Genomic DNA, 21,045 nt, shown 5'->3' on the forward strand with positions numbered 1-21,045 from the left:
TGTGGACTGTAGCCTGCCAGGGTCCTCTGTCCATGGGCTTTTCCAGGTAAGAATACGGGAGTGGATCTTCCAGACCCGGGGATTGAATCTGCATCTTCTGCATTGCAGGCATCACTGAGCCACTGAGGAAGCCCACAGGTCTGGCATACTGGAAGACAAGGGTGGATAGGTGGGTGGGAGCCAGTTTATGAAGGAGTTGGAAATGTCATGGCAAGGTGTTTATAGTGAGGCATTTCCTTTAAACCTCAACGACAGCACAGCATCTGAAATCTAAAAAATTATGAATCTTAGAATTTTCTAGGGAAGGGATCTTAGGTAAAACTTAGTTTAACTTCCAACCCCCAAACGACTGTTCACTGACTTGCTTTTATCATCCTGATGATAACAAGTGAAAGTGAAATTGAAGTCACTCAGTCGTGTCTAAACTCTTTGCAACCCCATGGACTGTAGCCCACCAGGCTCCTCCATCCATGGGATTCTCCAGGCAAGAATACTGGAGTGGGTTGCCATTTCCTTCTCCAGGGGGTCTTCCTGACCCAGGGACTGAACCCAGGTCTCCCGCATTGCAGGCAGATGCTTTAACCTCTGAGCCACCAAAGGTACACCTAATTCAGCTAATTCTCTTTTGAGTCCAAAATAATGGTTTGTTTCTTTATTCTTTTAGTTGCTTGTGTGTTTATTTAGTCTTGAACCAAAGATCAGTGCTACAGGCAAGGTTAAACTTTAGGTCATCCCTCAAACATTTGAAGACACTTGATTAAATTGTCTCTTAATTTTGTGACAGTTTCAGGCTTCTCATCATTCTAGCTGGTTTCCTTTAGACATACTCCAATTTTTGAGTTTCTCTGAAAGTTTAGTGTTCAACACAACATAGCACAACACACTATATGTATGTTGTATACAGGTATCCACCCTTCTTCTAGACATGTTTTCTGATTAATGTATAATAATATAATTGAATCTCCTTGGCAATCGCTATACAAAGCAAAATCATATCGAGTTTCAGTTCAGTTCAGTTCAGTTCAGTCCAGTCGCTCAGTCGTGTCCGGCTCTTGGCGACCCCATGAATCGCCTGCTGCTGCTGCTGCTGCTAAGTCGCTTCAGTTGTGTCCGACTCTGTGCGACCCCATAGACGGCAGCCCACCAGGCTCCCCCGTCCCTGGGATTCTCCAGGCAAGAACACTGGAGTGGGTTGCCATTTCCTTCTCCAATGCATGAAAGTGAAAAGTGAAAGTGAAGTCGCTCAGTCATGTCCGACTCTTAGCGACCCCGTGGACTGCAGCATACCAGGCTCCTCCGTCCATGGTATTTTCCCTACTGTCAGCTAAAACCTAATTCATTTCCTACCCAAACAGCTAAGCCATATTGTATAGCTGTGCAAATGGTTTTGTGTATCACAGTTAGAACTTTTCATTAAATTCTTATTTGATGACATCTGGATAGAGTTAACCCCTTTTTTCAACCCCTTGTTAAAATCACTCTATTTTCAGTCAGAATATTATCTGTTGATATCGAAATTTTCATCTGTAGGTTTAATCAGCAGGCATCAAAGCCTTACGGTAGTCTTTGATAAAACTAAGGTGGAATTCTAAAGTATATCATCCTATCATATATAAAAATAAACTTAAGATGGATTAAAATCTAGATGTAAGATCTAAAATCATAAAACTTATAGAAGAAAACAGGCAGTAGGTTCTTTGACATTGGTCTTAGCGATATTTTTTAAGATGTGTCTCACTAGGCAAGGGAAACAAAATAAAAAATAAACAAATGGGACCATATCAAGTTAAAAAGCTTTTGCACAGTGAAGGAAATTATCAGCAAGATGAAACAGCAGCCTATTGAATGGGATAAAATATTTCCAAATGATATATCTGATAGAGGTCAATAATCAAAATATACAAAGGAGTCATACAACTCAACATAAAAAAAAAATGAGCAACGGAATCAGAAAATGGGCAAAGGACCACTCATTTTTTCTTCTTTGGAATAGACGTTTTCCCAAAGAAGTCATACAGATGGCCAACAGACACATGAAAAGATACTCAACATAACTATCAGGGAAATGCAAATCAAAACCACAATGAGACAACCCTTCACATCTGTCAGAATGACTAGTATCAAAATAACAAAGAATAGCAAATGCTGGTGAGGAAGTGGAGAAAAGGGAATACTTGTGCACTGTTGCTGTGAATGTAAATTAGTGAAGTCAATATGGAAATCAGTATGAAGTTTCCTCAAAAAATTAGAAATAGAATTACCATATGATGCATCAGTTCCATTTCTGGATAAATATTTGAAGAAAACAAAAACATTAATTCAAAAAGATAGATGAACCTTTATGTTCACTGCAGTACTATTCACAATAGCCAAGATATGGAAACAACCCAAGTGCCCATCAGTAGATGGATGAATAAAGAAGGTGTGGTATACATAGAATGGACTGCCATACAAAAGAATGAAATCTTGCCATTTTTGACAACATGGATAGACTTAGAGGGTATTATGCTAAGTGAAATAAGTCAAATAGAGAAAAACAAACACCATATGATTTATATGTTGAATCTGAGAAACAAAACAAATTAAGGAACAGAACAGAACAGAACAGACTCATAGATGCAAAGAATGAACAGGTGGTTGCCAGAGGAAAGAGAATTGGTGGGATGACTGAAATAGGTGAGGGAGATTAACTGGTATAAACTTGAAGTTACAAAATAAAGGAGTCATGGGGATAAAATATACAGCATGGGGGATACAGTCAATTATATTGTAATATCTTTGTATGGTGATATATGGTAACTAGATAAATCAATTCCACTTCAGTTAAAAAATATGTAAACATTGGGAGGAAATACATCAAAACACGAATGACAGTTATCTCTGGAGGGTGCGGGTAAAGGATGATTGTTAATTTTTACTTCACAGGTTTATGCATTTCTAGTTGTCTGCAATGAACATGTATCTTTTGTAAAGTTAGAAAGAAAACAATAAAGTTATTGAAAATGAAAAAAGTGAAAGAAAAAAGTACACCACTAGATGATCATTATCTGGATATGCATAAACTATTTAGAAAGTAACATTTATGAAATTCACCTAATCTTGCTACAATGTGACCAATATTTCTCAATCTCAGTCCTAAGTGTAGCATATCGGTAAGGTGTCTTGGTGACTGGCTGCCTTTGCTTTCAGCATTTTCTATTTCATAAGCTCTATCTCAACATTATTATCACAATCTTTGCTTAATGAGTTGTTTCTACAAGGCCTTTGTAAACAAGAGTGAGGTAGAATATAGAAGCCACCTTTGTTATGCAGTAGGACCCATTCATCGATTACCTCTTCAGTTATTCCTAGATCCCACCACAAATGGTAATTAAAAGACTAGTCAGGAAACCTTTATATAAAAGGCCAGATAGTTAATCTTTCAGACATTTTGGGCTATGTGGTCTCTGTAGCAAATACTCAACTGACTGCTTGCCATAGCAGACCCAAAGCAATCATGGATGATACTAAACAAATGGGTGTGGGTGCATGCCAATAAAACTTTATTTACAAAGACAAGCAGCAAGCTGGTTTGACCCATAGCAGTAGTTTGCTGACCCCTGTATTCATATATTAGTGTTAACACATTGTCAGAGGTCTTTTTTGTAATGTCTGAAAGTTTGGAAGAGTCTCTAAAGGAATAATTACAGATGAGAGAACTCTGAGAGGAAATTTGAAGATTAGAATCTTTCCCTGAGGGGAGAAGATAGCTACCCACTTCAAGGAGCTGCAGGGACAGCTAAGGGCTTTAAGGAGGAAAGAATGGATAGTTACCTTTATCTGTTAGAGTGTGCCTAGCAACTAATGCTGGAGAAGGCAATGGCATTCCACTCCAGTACTCTTGCCTGGAAAATCCCATGGATGGAGGAGCCTGGTAGGCTGCAGTTCATGGGGTCGCTAAGAATTGGACACGACTCAGCGACTTCACTTTCACTTTTCACTTTCATGCATTGGAGAAGGAAATGGCAACCCACTCCAGTATTCTTGCCTGGAGAATCCCAGGGATGGGGGAGCCTGGTGGGCTGCCGTCTATGGGGTCGCACAGAGTCGGACACGACTGAAATGACGCAGCAGCAGCAGCAGCAGCAACTAATGCAAATTTAACCCATTTTGCACTTTTGCTGAGGTCTGGGACAGGTTTCAGTATTGATATTATCCAAATATCACACTCAGTTCTCTAGGGGCTTGAAGTGAAGCCAAAAAGTATACAGCATTCAGCTGCCACCAGCTTGAAGAATTTCTTCACTTGGCTGGTGGCAAGTTGGTGAGAAAGCCTTGGGCACATACATGTAAAACAGTACTTAAAGACAAAGTGGAAAACTGGGTTCAGCAAACCTTGACCTGGGCACTCACAAAGTACCATTATGATTATAAAAGTAGACAAATGAAACTTCCTTCTAGGGGAAAAGCCAGCTTGTCAAATGAACTGAAATAGGAACCAAAAGAATCTTTCAGGAAGGACATTAGTTTTTACTTTTGTATGGAGTTCATATACCATCTCCCTTCAATTATAAAATAGCATGGTTTGTAAGATGCACAACTGATTTATTTTTTTTTTTAATTTTATTTTATTTTTAAACTTTACAATATTGTATTAGTTTTGCCAAATATCGAAATGAATCCGCCACAGGTATACCTGTGTTCCCCATCCTGTACCCTCCTCCCTCCTCCCTCCCCATACCCTCCCTCTGGGTCGTCCCAGTGCACCAGCCCCAAGCATCCAGTATCGTGCATTGAACCTGGACTGGTGACTCGATTCATACATGATATTATACATGTTTCCATGTCATTCTCCCAGATCTTCCCATCCTCTCCCTCTCCCACAGAGTCCATAAGACTGTTCTATACATCAGTGTCTCTTTTGCTGTCTCGTACACAGGGTTATTGTTACCATCTTTCTAAATTCCATATATATGCGTTAATATACTGTATTGGTGTTTTTCTTTCTGGCTTACTTCACTCTGTATAATAGGCTCCAGTTTCATCCACCTCATTAGAATTGATTCAAATGTATTCTTTTTAATGGCTGAGTAATACTCCATTGTGTATATGTACCACTGCTTTCTTTATCCATTCATCTGCTGATGGGCATCTAGGTTGCTTCCATGTCCTGGCTATTATAAACAGTGCTGCGATGAACATTGGGGTACACGTGTCTCTTTCCCTTCTGGTTTCCTCAGTGTGTATGCCCAGCAGTGGGATTGCTGGATCATAAGGCAGTTCTATTTCCAGTTTTTTAAGGAATCTCCACACTGTTCTCCATAGTGGCTGTACTAGTTTGCATTCCTACCAACAGTGTAAGAGAGTTCCCTTTTCTCCACACCCTCTCCAGCATTTATTGCTTGTAGACTTTTGGATGGCAGCCATTCTGACTGGCGTGAAATGGTACCTCATAGTGGTTTTGATTTGCATTTCTCTGATAATGAGTGATGTTGAGCATCTTTTCATGTGTTTGTTAGCCATCTGTATGTCTTCTTTGGAGAAATGTCTATTTAGTTCTTTGGCCCATTTTTTGATTGGGTCATTTATTTTTCTGGAGTTGAGCTGTAGGAGTTGCTTGTATATCTTTGAGATTAGTTGTTTGTCAGTTGCTTCATTTGCTATTATTTTCTCCCATTCTGAAGGCTGCCTTTTCACCTTGCTAATAGTTTCCTTTGTTGTGCAGAAGCTTTTAAGTTTAATTAGGTCCCATTTGTTTATTTTTACTTTTATTTCCAATATTCTGGGAGGTGGGTCATAGAGGATCCTGCTGTGATGTATGTCGGAGAGTGTTTTGCCTATGTTCTCCTCTAGGAGTTTTATAGTTTCTGGCCTTACGTTGAGATCTTTAATCCATTTTGAGTTTATTTTTGCGTATGGTGTTAGAAAATGTTCAGCCACTTTATAGAAAGGAAACCAAAGCAAATTAAACTTTACCATATTAAATCTTCACATCAATTGTAGAATATATATTTTGGCTTTAGAAATTCAAAAAGAAAAAAAACCCCAAAACATCAGCATGCTGCTGCTGCTGCTGCTAAGTCGCTTCAGTCGTGTCCGACTCTGTGTGACCCCATAGATGGCAGCCCACCAGGCTCCCCTGTCCCTGGAATTCTCCAGGCAAGAACACTGGAGTGGGTTGCCATTTCCTTCTCCAGTGCATAAAAGTGAAAAGTGAAAGTGAAGTTGCTCAGTTGTGTCCGACTCCTAGCGACCCCATGGACTGCAGCCCACCAGGCTCCTCCATCCATGGGATTTTTCCAGGCAAGAGTACTGGAGTGGGGTGCCATTGCCGCCTCCGCTAGTTGCAGTGAGTGGGGGGCTATTTTCTAGTTGCAGTGTGCGGGCTTCTCACTGTGGTGGTTTCTCTTGTTGCAAAGCACAAGCTCTGGGGTACATGGGTTGCAGTAGCTGTGGCACGTGTGCTCAGTAGTTGTGGCTCCAGGGCTCTAGAGCCCATGCTCAGCAGTTGTGGTGCACAGGCTTATTGCTCTGAGGCATGTGGGATCTTCCCGGATCAGGAATCGAACCCATGTCTTCTGCATTGGTAAGCAGGTTCTGTACCACTGATTCTGTACCCCCAATTGTGTATTAGATGTATGACTTACAAATATTTTCTCCCATTCTGTGGGCTGTCTTTTTTTTTTTTTTTTTAATTTAGACTTTATTTTTTTAGAGCAGTTTTAGGTTGACAGTAAAACTGAGGGGAAGGTACAGAGATTTTCCATTTATTTCCTGCCCTCACATCACACAGTCTCCCTCATCATCAGTATCCCCCACGAGAGTGGTACATTAGTGACAATGGATAAATCTACATTAATATTACATCATCACGTAAAGATCATAGCTTTTTCTGCCATTCACTGTTCTCCTTATACATTCTATGGATTTAGACAAGTCTATAACAACACATATCTGCCATTATGGTATCATACAAAGCGTTTTCACTGTCCTAAAACTTCCATGTGCTCTACGTATTCATCCCACCCTCCCCACAACCTTTGGCAACCACTGATCTTTTTATTGTCCCCATAGTTTTGCCTTTTCCAGAGTGTCATAGAGTTGGAATCATGTAGTATGTAGCCTTTTCAGATTGACTTCAAGTTTCCTGCATGTTTGTCATGACTTGATGGCCCACTTATTTGCAGTGCTGAATAATGTTGCACTGTCTGGATGGACCACTGTTTGTCTATTCATTCACCTACTGAAGGACTTATGGTTGCTTTGAAATTTTGGCAGGTATGAATAAGGCTACTATAATCATCTGTGTGCAGGTTCTGTGTGGACAGAAGTTTTCAACTTCTTTGGATAATGCCTAGGAGTGGATTGTTGGATAATCTAGTAAGAGTATGTGTAATTCTGTAAGAAACAACCAAATAGTCTACCAAAGTGGCTGTACTATTTTTGCTTTCACAAGAGTAATGAATGAGCATTCCTATGCTCTACATTCTTGCTAGCATTTGTTATAGTGAGTGTTCTGGATTTTGACCATCCTAATAGATGTGTAGTGATATATCACTGTTTTAATTTGCATTTCCCTACTGGCATATAAGCTTCCCTGGTGGCACAGATGGTAAAGCATCTGCCTGCAATGCTGGAGACCCGAGTTTGATTCCTGGGTCGGGAAAATCCCCTGGAGAAGGAAATGGCAATCCACTCCAGCACTTTTGCCTGGAAATCCCATGGATGGAGGAGCCTGATAGGCTACAGCCCATGGGGTCGCAAAGAGTCGGACACGACTGAGCGACTTCACTTTCACTTTCATTGGCATATAATGTGGACCATCTTTCCACAAGCTTATATGGAATCTGCATTTCTTCTTTGGTCTGTTAAGGTTCATTTTTAAATCAAGTTGTTTGTTTCCTTATTATTGAATTTGATTATTGTTGAGTTTTAAGAGTTTTGTGAATTTTGGATAACAGTCCTTTATCAGGTGCATTTTTGCAAATAGTCTCTCTCAGTTTATCTTGTCTTCTTATTCACTTGACATCATCTTCTGAAGAGCAGAAATTTTTAGTTTCAATGAAGTTTGATTTGTCAAATTTTTTTTTCATGGATTGTGCCACTGGTGTTGTGCTTAAACATTGCCATAAAAAAGGTCATCTAGATTTTCTTCTACAGTATCTTCTAGCAGTTTTATATAGTTTTGCATTTTACATTTAGGTTTGTGATCCTTTTGAGTTAAGTTTTGTGAAGGGTGTAAGACCTTTGTCTAGATTCATTTTTTTTGCATGTGGATGTCCAGTTACTCCAGCACCATTTGTTGAACTTCTTGTCTTTTCACTCTCTTGATAGTGCCCTTTGATGCTCTTTGATGAACTTCTAATCAAGTTTAATTTCTGTTTTCTTTAAAAAATTTTTTTTGTATATGTGCATGGCAAAGGTCCAATTTCATTCTTTTACATGTTGATGTTTTCCGGAAAACTTTCTTCAAAGACTGTTCTTTCCCTGTCGAATGGTCTCCTCATCCTTGTCAAAAATCAATTGACCACAGAGGTGAGTTTATTTTTATATTCTCAATTCTACTTGTCTATTTGTCTATTCTATGCCAGAACCACAAATTTTGATTACTTTAGCTTTTTAATACATTCTGAAATCAGGAAGTGTGAGTCTTTCAGTTTTGTTCTTTTTCAAAGATGTTATTGCTATTCAGGGTTCCCTTGAATGTGAATTTTAGCATTTGCCCATTTCTGCAAAAAAAAAAAAAAAAAAAAGGATTGGGTTTTGATAGGGGTTGCCTCAACAACAGATAACTGGAGGTAGGATGTGAATGCTGACACCTTGCCCCGTTAGGAATATAAACTTCTAACTAGAAGCTGGGAAGAGAGGGAAACCCTGTGTTCTCAAGGGTATTTCTCTTTCACTGATCTGAGATAGGAAAAGGAAACCCATCTTGTTTCAAATGCTATAGATTCTCATTGTTCTTAGTGAGTTTTAGTAGATTTTCTTGAATGAGTGTTTCTTCATTTGCTGTATACCCTTAGGGTCATTTCCAAAGACTCTAAATAGTTGTTTCTCTAAAATTTTTATTTTACCAGGTTCTTTGGCGAATGTGTCAGCAATGCACTTAACACTGTCATGCTGTTAGTGGAGTTCTCAACGTAATTTAATACAACATTTATAACTTGTTAAATTAGATTTGTCCTTCACAGAAAACCAATTTGAATTATAAATTTATTCATAAAATACTTGTTATAAATTGGTGTGTGGCATCTTCCCCAACAAAGTCAAAGTTTTGGATATTTCTAGGAAATTTTATGTCTTTTTTGGATCAATTAGTAACTTAAGATATGGTTTGATTTTTGTAATTCAAAAATTTTAATTGAAGCATTGTGTGTAAACTGTACACGTTTGCAAGGAAAGGTAGTAATCTGAATAATTTCACAAAGCATATTTTCCTTTTTATTTTATTTATAATGCATCAATAAATATTTCTTATTAAAGGTTTAAATAATGCAGTTCTGTATCCCCATAGAAGTTTAATGCATTTATATACATACATGCTTATGTATAATTTAAAACCAAATGTGTCTGTTTTCTGCAACTTCATTTTTTTTTCACTTCATAACAGCTCTTGGAAAGTTTTACTTGTTAGTTGTATCTATCTTCTTCATATTTTTCTTCAGTGATTGCAAAATATTTCATAATGTAGATCACCTTATTTTTTCAAAACACTCCCTTATTGGTAAACATTTAGGTTTCCTTTTTTCTTGAATTTTAATTATAATTATTTGGAATTGGAATTCATTGAACATTACTCATCAAAGTGGATTTGGGTTCAGTTACCTGTAGCAGAAATTCTAAATAATAAGCTCTAACTTTCCTCTTCCACCATACAATTATCAAGATGCTCAGAGTTGGGGTTAGTTGATGATGTTACTGAATTCTTAGCAGATCAGGGTCAGGGATTCTGAGATTCTCCTGGTTTTCCCTTCCAGATCACAAAATGGCTATTCCAGCTGCAGCTTCTCATCCACATTCCTGGTCAAATGAAGGAAAAAAATACAACACACAAATAAAGCTTATGCCCCTGTTAAAGTGCTTTCTTGCAAACTGTACTGTTATGCACTGAATTGTGTCACCCCCTCCCAATTTGTATTTTGTATTCCTAATTCCTAGTATTTCAGAACGTGACAGTATTTAGAGATAGGGTCTTTGAAGAGGTAATTAGGTCAAAATGAGGTTATTTTAATGGGCTCTAAGCTAATGTGACTGGTATCTTTATACAAAGAGAAGATTAGGACACAGACACACACAGAAAAAGACCGTGTGAAGATCCAAGGAGAAAGTGACCATCTATAAGCCAAAGAAAGAGGCCTCAGAAGAAACCAACTCTACCAACAATTTGATCTTGGACTTTTATCTTCTAGAAATTGTGAGAAAATAAATTTGCATTGTTGTAAGCCTCCCAGTTTGTGGTTTATTACGACACCTTAGGAAATGAATACATGTACTCAGTGATTTTTTTTTTTTTGCTTACATCATACTGATTAGAAGTATGTCACTTGAATATCCTTAGATGTAAGGAAGGCTGGGAAATTTATATATATATATATATATATATATACACACATATATGTATATATATATATACATTTTATAGTTGAATATATTGCTGTCCCTATAAAACCAGGATTCTGATACTATTAATAAATGAAGATATAATAGGTAGTGGATAGTCTCTGTTACTGAGTTCTAAACCCTTTACTTAAATAATCTTATTTAATCTTTATAACAACTCTGAAATATTGAATAAATCAAGGAATCAAATAAAAGGCCATATATTAGTGCACAAAGCACCCTGATTGGATCACAGGCTGTCTGACTGTAGAACCTAGGAATCTAAAATATTTCAACATTTTGTCTGCTATTATGCATAATACCTGAAGAAGGCAATGGCAATCCACTCCAGTCTTCTTGCCTGGAGAATCCCATGGACAGAGGAGCCTGGCAGGCTACAGTCTGTGGGGTCGCAAAGAGTCAGACATAACTGAGCAACTAACACACACACACATACATGCATAATACCATAATTTAATTCTTAACACATATACTTTTATGCATATGAGAAAGATTTTTAGAATAGATTCCTGTGATCATAACCACTGGAGTCTATGCTGATATTAATGTTTAAAATAAGAATATTCTAGTTAAATTGCCTTCTAAAAAGGCATTCCCAAGTAATACTCCCACAAACAGTTTATGTATCCATTTTCTCTCCAATGCTGGATATTAACAATACTATAAATTATATTTTGCTAATCTAATGGATTAAAAATATAAAATAATTTTTAAAATATTTATCTCCCTTATCATCCAGAAATTAAAGAATTTTTTTATACATTCATTTACCATATGTATTTTTTTCATTCATTTTTCTATGTTGTTGACTTTTCATATTGATTGTAAGAGCTCTTTATAGTCTGAGTATTAATTCTTCCTTATATTTGCTTTACTTTTGCTGTCCAATTTATAATTTCTCTTAAATTTGTTTAAGGAATCATTTCTTAAAGCAAATATTTAATTTTTTATGATAAATACTTGCATTTATGTTATCTTAGAAAAATTTTCCCTAAGTTATAGATATGTATACCTATTAGTTCATTTTGCTTTTATGGTTGCCGGTATGTGGTTCTTATGTAAGTTTAACATTTAGTTCTTTTATTCCCCCTATAAAAGATTTTGTCTTTTAAAATCTGCAATTTTTCTTATATGTATTGTGTGAGGTAGAAATTTACATTTTTACAAACTTTTAACTGTTTTTTCCGAACATTGTTTTTGAAGTTGTCAAGTCCATGCCTTTTTAAAAAATATATAAGAATAATTTTTTTGTTTATATACCAAAACATTACAATTATACTTCATTTATTATAAACCTTAAATTGGAAAACATGTTTTGATGGTTAATTGTTAAAATATTTGTACTCTTTCTTTAGTTTATGGAAAAATTCTGTTTCACCAGTAGTTTTAACATTAGGGTTGCTCCCTTATGGCAGGCAAATATTGCCTTTGGGGGATTCTCAAGTGGTTGGTGAACATGCCTCTCTATTTGGCTTTTCCACTAAAACTTTTATGCCAGAGCTATTTTTAGTTCCCATCTGTTAGTGGATTAAAATGTTTGATGGAAACTACTTTATCTCAAAGATTTATTCAATCCTTCAGCCACTTGAAAAATGAAGGTTAATCACAAAACACAGTTTTATTCCTTGACTTGAGAGCATCCCATTGAAGGGTTAATATTTCCTTCTATAGCAAAAAGAAGGTTCGTAATTCCCAGGGAATTAACTAAACAGGAGGAATTATCTGACCCAGGGCAATTCCTCAAGGGTCCTATAAAAGTTCCAAGCATTCTGAAGATTGGTACTCAATCTAGTCTGTTTTTTTTGAGCCAGTTGCACTGTGGAAGAAAACATTTTCTCTGATATTTTGTTTTATCAGTATACAATTTAATACTGCATGTATAGAAACATCTCTCAAATTTACTTAGAAATTTAAACAGGAGAATGATATTTTGGGAGAGAGGGGCGAAGGGGGATTCTTTTATAGCAATTAGTAAAATGAAATTAATAGTCTAAATGTTCTTCAAATTTAACACTTATTATAACCCAGAAAATTTGACTATAAATATTCTTGCTGTCTTGATAAACTGTAACCTGTCTCAGCTATATTAGAAGGACTGCAACAGGTCCATCTACACTGAAAAAAGCATAATTGATTTATTTTATAAACTAAATATATAAGATGAGATTTACTTGTGTATATTTCCCTGTAAACTTGGGAATATTGATTTACTTTGTGAACACTATTGGTTACAGACCAGTCCATCTCACTGACTTCTCACTAGTCTATTTCTAAATTAACTGCATTGTTTTAGATTCGATGTATCTAACTGAAATATCATGTGCTACAAATAAATAAATAAATATAAGAATTAATAGTTTTACTGAAGTGAAGAGATAATTTACATTCTTAAAAAGTGATTTATGAACTCTTAGTGTGGACATTAGAAAATAAGTTATTTTGGTGGCTGTGTGTGAACAAATTCTTTCAAGGGACAGATATCTACTTAAAATTTTAACAAGCACTTCTCACACTGTTGTTTTGTTTTCCTGATTGTCGTTATCCAGCAGTACATGATTTGCAAGCTCTCTTCTTATTGCTTGGGTTGCAAAAACTGTCATGAATTAAATATGTTGTCTATGGAGTATAGCTAATCTAGAAACCAACATCATGTTATGCAGTTTAACCTTGACTTTCTTTGACAATTGTTATAAAAACTGCTTTTGGTTTCAATCCAGTCCTGTTTGATAATCACACTTTGCATTGCTTCTCAGAGAAAATCCTTTCCTATGATCTGAGTGGGGAAGTTCTAGGTTCATTGTATACATCAGGTCTTAGGTAAGTGAAAATAATAGCTGATGCAAACTCCTTGTTTAAAAAACAATAGCTGTTCCTATATCTTTGAACAAAGGTCAACGAAATAACAACAACAATTCAAAAACTTTCTTCAGAAAACTCATCTCAGAAAAAAACACCCTTGCAAGCATATCCTTAGAGACTGGTATAGAGGAAAGATCCTAGATTTCAGGCTACATAGATGTTGGATTTATCCCAGGCTCCTACCTGCCTCAGGGAATTTTAGCAGCAATTAATTTTACTCTTCAATATCTCAGATCTTTCTAGAGTTGGGTTGCAAATGCCCAAGTCATAGATTGTTGTGTGTAACAGGAGAATTACAATATAGAAAGCACCTGGCACAGTGCTAGCAACAGTGGGCCCTTCTAGATAAACATTCCCTGATCAAATTATTCCCCCTAGGTTTCAACTCGCCACTGAGTTTTGTAGGGTTTTTCACTACTGTATGTTTCCACACCCTGCTGAAATTGGACTCAGGACAGAGAAACACTAAGGCAGGTAGCCTGTGGAGGGAAGAAGTAGAGGGGTAGGGAGGGTTAAGTTATCGGGGCAGAAATATGGTGTTATGAAGCTTTTAGAAAATGAATTTTTGCATATTGTCAGCAGTCATGGACTATGCTAAGAATACTGGTGTGATGGTTAATTTTATGTGTCAACTTGACTGGGCTAGGATTTCCTGGGTGTGCTTGTGAACAGATTTCAGGATGAAATAAGCATTTGAATCAAAAGACTAAATAAAAAAGATGGCCTTCACCAATGTAAATGGGCATCTTACAATCCATTCAAGGCTTGGGTAGAACAAAGTGAAAGAAGGGTGAATTCTCTCTCTCTGAACTGAAACAACCACCCTCTGCTGCTCTCAAACATTGGTGCTCCTTGTTCTTGGGTCTTCTGACTCAGAAGGTCTTGTACCTCAGCTACCCATTTTCAGGCCTTTCAAAAAGAACTGAATTACATCATCACCAGCTCTCCTGGTTCTCCAGCTTGCAAATGGCAGATCTTGGGATTTCTAAGCCTCTATAATTACGTGAACCTTTTTTTACAGTAAATCTTCTTATATACGTATCTATGAATCTCTTACTGATTCTGTCTCTGCAGAATCCTAACACAGTTGAAATTTTGCTTTTTCTCATATTCAGGTAATTTGAAAAACAGAGAATTTAGAGTCATGATATATGCATTTATGCCCTGCCTGTTACTACTATGCTCTTATGAAAATTTATAATAAGGAAACCTCATTAATTAGAGTTGGGAGGCCAGAAGGGGGAGCTCTCATGCAGTACCAATTGAAGTCAATTATAGGAAGAATTGTTAATTACAGACCCAAAAGAAGAATCATCAGAAAAGAAACATTGATTTTAGGTCTCAAGAGGGACAGATGCACATTGCATCTCCTATAAGAAATCAATTACCCCAGCAACTTGGCCAATGAGAAACTGTCATTATGCTGCATTCTCACTTTTCTCCAGTGAGCTTCTGTTTGAAACAATCCCTCTCAACTTCCTCCTTTTTTTCTATAAAATAATGTTCCTCATCTTTGTTTCTTGGACTTGCCTGTGGTTTTTGCCATAACTTGCTTGTAATGAATTGTGATTCTCTGCTATTCCTAAACAAAATATTTTTGCTGATATTAATAAAAGAATTGACTGTTTTGTTTTTAAGGTCAGCATTCTTAAGCAAATAGCTTCACGGATTTAGGCTTCAGTTTTCTTATCTGTAAATTGACAACAGAAATATTTCATGCTATGTTTAATTCAAATGGTTATTGAGAGAATCAAATGTAATTAGTGTATGAGATAAGTCTTAGTGAGTATAAATCCTTATATACATTTCTTGCTCTGGATGAATTAACCATATATCATATACCAGAGGAGATATAAGAATAAAGACAAATTGATTGTATTTTAAAGTACCACATAATCTTGAAAGAAAAAATTCTCAAGGAAATAAATAGATATTTTCAATATATAAAGCCAGTTTATGTTGATCATATAGAAATTCTCATAGTTTATCACACACTCACACAAACAGACACACAGACACACAGTATTTATAATGAGAAACCCAAGATTCTCAGTAGAAAAATCTAGACTTTTTGCTAGAAAAACTAGTGACCTGGAGATTTTATTACCATGGTTTATAATTGTTATTAATATAAATGTAATATATTGAAATTGTTAAGTAATAAAATTTTAAGCTGTTTCAGAAAGCTAAATAAAATAGAAAGTCCTTCCTTTTTTTTTTTGGTCATTCAGTCAGCCTCCTAATATGGGCATAAACTTTAGAGGATTGGACTTTGGACTTCAAAAATAAAGCAAACTGTTTCCCATGACTTTATAACATTATTACCCATTGGAAATAGGTTGCACAAAAACTCCATGCAGCACGACATAGCAAACATGCTCCAGTTGATGCAACAGTGTAGGGAAGCACAGTGTACATGTACATTTAACTGTCCAGAAAAGCTCCTTAACTTTAAAATTGTGCATTGGAACCAGACCACATAGAAACTTCTAATGGACTCCAAATGAAGAATAATGACAGAAATTAATTAGAGCTGGAGAAAGAATAAATACTACTTCTCCAAAAAGCATGTACTAAGAATCCAAGGGGACAGACAGGTTACTCATTCAGGGTATGTTTAATGAGGTTTCAAGAAAGCACTCTATTTAAAGATTGGTAGCATGTTTTGGTTACATTTGCAGGACACTCTGCTGTGTTCTTTTTACTCTGACTGGAATTCTAATTTTTGCTATGTCCAAGAGACTCGCAAGTGTTTTTTAAATCCTCTTATAAAACTATTTCTCTATTTGGCACTTAATGTAGATCCAATCAACCCAAAGTACATTGCATTTCAGGGAAAGAAAAATTAAAATATAATTCTGCTGTTGCTGCTGCTAAGTCGCTTCAGTCGTGTCCCACTCTCTGCGACCCCATAGACGGCACCCCACCAGACTCCCCCGTCCCTGGGATTCTCCAGGCAAGAACATTGGAGTGGGTTACCATTTCCTTCTCCAATGCATGAAAGTGAAAAGGGAAAGTGAAGTCGCTGAGTCGTGTCTTAGCGACCCCATGGGCTGCAGCCTACCGTGCATCTCTGTCCATGGGGTTTTCCAGGCAAGAGTACTGGAGTGGGGTGCCACTGCTTTCTCTGAAATATAATTCTAGTCCCTATTATTTTAAATCTGCTATATTTACCAAATACTTTTGACTCACTGACATTTTTTACGGCATCAATATTTATCAATATGAAATTTCTTATGTACATTACTGTTAAAATTTTATATTATGCTGCAGTATGTTTGCATATTATTTTAATAATATGAGAAAAGATTAGGACAGATGATTTACTGTGACCAGGTTTTCTCATTTCATATAAAGGAGAACTTTATGTAGGTAAATTTTTTTCCAGTCATTTCTTCCTCAAAATAAATACAATTTTTCTCAAGTATGAGGCTAAATATCATTTGAAAATAGTTTAACCTTGTTGAAAGAATTTACTATTTTCACAACCTCACCACACAGTATTTCATATTGTAGCACCATTATTTGCCAGTAACTATGCACTTGGAGAATCCCAGGGACGGTGGAGCCTGGTGGGCTGCCGGCTATGGGGTTGCACAGAGTCGGACACGACTGGAGTGACTTAGCAGCAGCAGCAGCAACATGCACTATTTAAAGAAGAGAAAAAAACAGACATGGGACTAGCATCTCAAAAATATTTTAATTGAATGTTAGCATATTGATTTCTCAGAAGAAGAATGAAGTATGTGAGTCAACAAGAGACTCTTAAAAAACTGCTATTACTTCTTTTTCCACATTCCCAGAAATTATCTGTAATCTACATTCCAGAATTTATGTATGTCATACTAAAATTGTATACATATCAATTTCTCTTTAGAGAATGCTAGGTCCTCTAAGATAGAGACCATTTTACTATTTTTTCAATTAATTATCAGTGTACTCAACGTGGATAAATGAATAACTCTACATATGTATGAGTATAAATGCAATTTTGGTAAATTTTAAAAAACATTTATGATTCACAGTAAAAATACATTTTACATTGGGGTGCAAAATACAATGTCTATCTCCGTATCTATCAATCTATGACTTCTCCATCATCTCTCTCACTCTTAACTTTTCTTCTTTGTAGTTCTTTTGGCTGGCAATTAAAATGACATAAGGCAGATTAACAGGAGAAAATCAAATTTATTGCATGTGCACATGGAATCTACATTAGTATGAATTCCACAGACGATAAAGGCAAAATGAGGTATCTTTGCTATTCTGGACCAAGAAGGAGGAAAGGGTTCTGAGACTTCAAAGGGAAGTAAGGTAATTCACAGGAAGATTAAAAAGTTAATGTTTGGTAAATAAACGTTTTCAGGGCTATTTAAAGACAATGGGGCACAGAGAGGACTTTGATCAGATGGGCTTTGCTAGGTTCCTCCCTGAAACCACACCTAATTCATACTTAGTTATCTCCAGTGATAGCTCCTTCTGGGGCAGGCCTCCTATCTTAAATTCTTTTAGGCAATAAGGAGGAAGTTCAAAGTTTCTTCCAGAGTCTTTTGGGCTTTGATTGTTTCAGCTCAAAATAATCCACAAGTTAGAGCAGCATGTCTTGGGGCAATCTTCTCTGAATTTCATCACTATCATTTATCTATCTATCTACCTTCTTACTTACCTACCTACCTATCTATCTATCCATTGGAAATATCAATGCAGCATCAGCAAGTAATATTTTTCCCGTGGTGAAAAGGAATATACACAGGAAACACAACTAACCTATTCAAATGCCCGTAGAAAGAAGTGATAGAGATCAGACTAACTGGGAAACAGCTGAAAAAGAAAGGTGCCTGCTTGCTTAGGAGACTGAGCAAAGGTTGGAATTAACCCTTTATTTTATGACCTTGACTAAGTGGTGGAATATTGGCAGCAAAGACAGGGCAATGGAGAAATCGAAAATAATGGTCTGTGTTAGGGGGCTATTAAAGGTGTTTTTGCTGCTGCTTCACTATTGAATATTTCAATATCCAAGTTTATCTTGCTATGCTGGAGTGTATAATGGTGATTTTTACCTAAAGTTTTTCAATCTCTTTGACAATCTGTAGTTTGTATCCTTACCTTTGCTATGACATGACATCAGGATGTAATTGTTAGGCAATGAATGATTTCTAGTTGTATAATTGCACGCCTGCGCTCAGTTGCTCAGTTGTGCCCAAATCTTTGTGACCCCGTGGACTGTGGTCTGCCAGGCTCCTCTGTCTGTGGGATTCTCCAGGCAAGAATACTGGAGAGGGTTGCCATTTCCTTCTGCAATTGCACAATCGGAATTACGTTAAACTTCAGTGTCTGGATAGTCTATTAGCAAAGAGGCAACCATCTTAGTAACTACCTGAACTGGATTACTCTTGACATTTTCTCCAAATCTTATGGTTTAACACTGTTGAGATTCAATATACAATCCTAGGTTCAAAAATTTAAGTATCAGGAACCAAAAACTAAAATAAAAACAAACAATAAAGTTGCCCTGAAACAAACTGCATCATGGAAATATATTGAATGCCATACAAAGCTTGACCGAAGTTGTTTCTTTTTTTCACAGTGAAAACATTCTGATCTTGAGCATGATTTTCAAAATTAAAAGGTTTCTATCTATTAGATTTAAAAATTTCTTGCCAGTGTTGTTCTCATCTCCCACTACTTTCACCTTCTTCCTATTCCAAGTCACTAAACTAAGATACAAGAGTGGACTGTGGTAGACACTTTTGGTGAAAACTAAACCCAACAGATACAGAAGTATAATACAGAGCATTGTTTTAATTTTTTAAACACCCAAGTAAATTCTCTTTGGGCTTCAGAATATTAATTAATATTATTTTCATGACTACTCTTATTATTTGGAATCCATTCATCTGAACAAATCAGAAGTCTTATAAATAATATCTTTGTATGATGATTCACCTTACCACTATTGTTAGGTAGTTAGAATAGGAAAAAGGAGTCCAGAGTTGCAGTGGCTAAAAGATAAGGGAGGGAAAAGCCCGCAAAAATAGAACAAAGAAAGGTCAGAGGACCAGAGTGAAGACCTCAGGTAAAACAAACAGCACTCCTGGATAGCCCAATTTACATAGGGCAGGCCCAGGGGGAGGTGAGAAAACATAAAAGGAGGAGCCAAAATTGGTCTGGGGGGACCTCTCTTCTCTTCGGTCTTTTGGGTCGGCATTCCCTCCTGCCTCGAGGGTGTATTTTCCTTTACTTTCTAAATAAAACTGAACTGTATCATGGAGCTGTAATGCTGGCCCATCCAAGAGCTGTAACACTGGTCCATCCAAGGGCTGTAATGCTGCTCCATCTGTCGCTTCAAATTTTTGTTGCAACAAGACAGAACAGAACTCACCCGACACTGTGATTTTATGTGAAATGAGAATATCTATTTCATTAATTTGTTTTGTTCTCAGACAGAGAAGACATCCATGATAAAAGTCAATGCAACAGAGTAAAATATTAAGATTTACAGGGTCGTTTTTAGAGTGTGTCTATATGGTAGGGTAGCATCATATACTCGACAAGAAATGCATATCTTACAACTTCAGAATGTGTTCAGATGTCTACAGCATATGTTTCAAATGTTTTAATAGCCTCTTTGCTGTTGGTCCAAAAATATAGCACTTTGTTTATGAGATAAAGTGTGATACACAACAAATTCCTACAAAATTTGTTTGAGTTGAAAAAAGGAGGTAAAAAACTAAGCTAGCTAAATAGATACTTGTGTGTGAGAGAGGCCTCTACTGTTAGTGATCTGCAGGTCTGGTGGAAAGAATTATTCCAGACACCTGTGCTGCAATGGGTTCTGTTCCATTGCAGGAATTAATGTTTCAAGACATCTTTATGGAATGTCAGGTGATGCTCTGTTAAAAGCCAATTTCCCCCCTCTAGATTCTAATGGTTCCTAGCATGATTAAAATGTTCTGAATGTAAGTGCTATAATGAGAGTAATTAGGGAAAAAACAGACATCAATCATGGATGATTAAAAAATTAAAAGAAAAAATTAGTTTCTTCAGGTAAAACAAAATTGGGATTTGGTAAGCATTATTATTCCAGTACTTCTGTTCAGAAATAATGCATTAGGGACTAGTAAGAACATCTAAAATATTATTCTTCACAGGTAATGATGTCTTCAGTGGTCAGGGCTCAGTGGCGTCTGACTTTTTATGACCCTATGGACTGCAGCCTGCCAGACTCCTCTGTCCATGGAATTCTCCAGATAAGAATACTGGAGTGGGTTGCCATGCCCTCCTCCAGGGGATCTTCAAGACCAAGAGATCTAACTCACATCTATAATGGAAGTGGTTTAACTTTAGATAAGATTCCAAAAAAGTGAATCTGAATCATAACAAGCAAAATAATTCCAAAGCTTTTGAAATGTGACACCACTGTTGATTGCTGAGAATGTGATTATTATAAAGAGTCAACAGTGAGTCTGCACTAAAATATGATTTAAATGATCTTTCCTTCTTGCAATGCAAAAAGGAGCATAATAGAAATTCAAACTCTGGGAGATGGTGAAGGACAGGGAAGCCTGGTGCGCTGCGGTAGAAAAT

The 21,045-nt window shown here is 36.6% G+C and overlaps 1 long non-coding RNA gene across 2 annotated transcripts in view; it reads right to left on the reverse strand.

Moving 5' to 3' along the window:
* Positions 1 to 5,555: 5,555 nt before the first annotated feature.
* Positions 5,556 to 21,045, reverse strand: part of LOC133248398 (uncharacterized) — a 63,323-nt gene continuing 47,833 nt past the window's right edge. The window contains exons 3-5 of one of the 2 annotated variants that reach the window (XR_009736699.1): positions 10,902 to 10,980; positions 9,805 to 9,999; positions 5,556 to 8,708 (exon numbers count right to left, since the gene is read on the reverse strand). This is a non-coding gene — a long non-coding RNA (uncharacterized LOC133248398). Of the gene's footprint in view, positions 8,709 to 9,579; positions 10,000 to 10,901; positions 10,981 to 21,045 lie in introns of those variants that run through there. The other variant, XR_009736697.1, reaches the window with a different exon arrangement.

Source organism: Bos javanicus, chromosome 1, assembly GCF_032452875.1.
Source record: "Bos javanicus breed banteng chromosome 1, ARS-OSU_banteng_1.0, whole genome shotgun sequence".
Taxonomy (NCBI): Eukaryota; Metazoa; Chordata; class Mammalia; order Artiodactyla; family Bovidae; genus Bos; species Bos javanicus.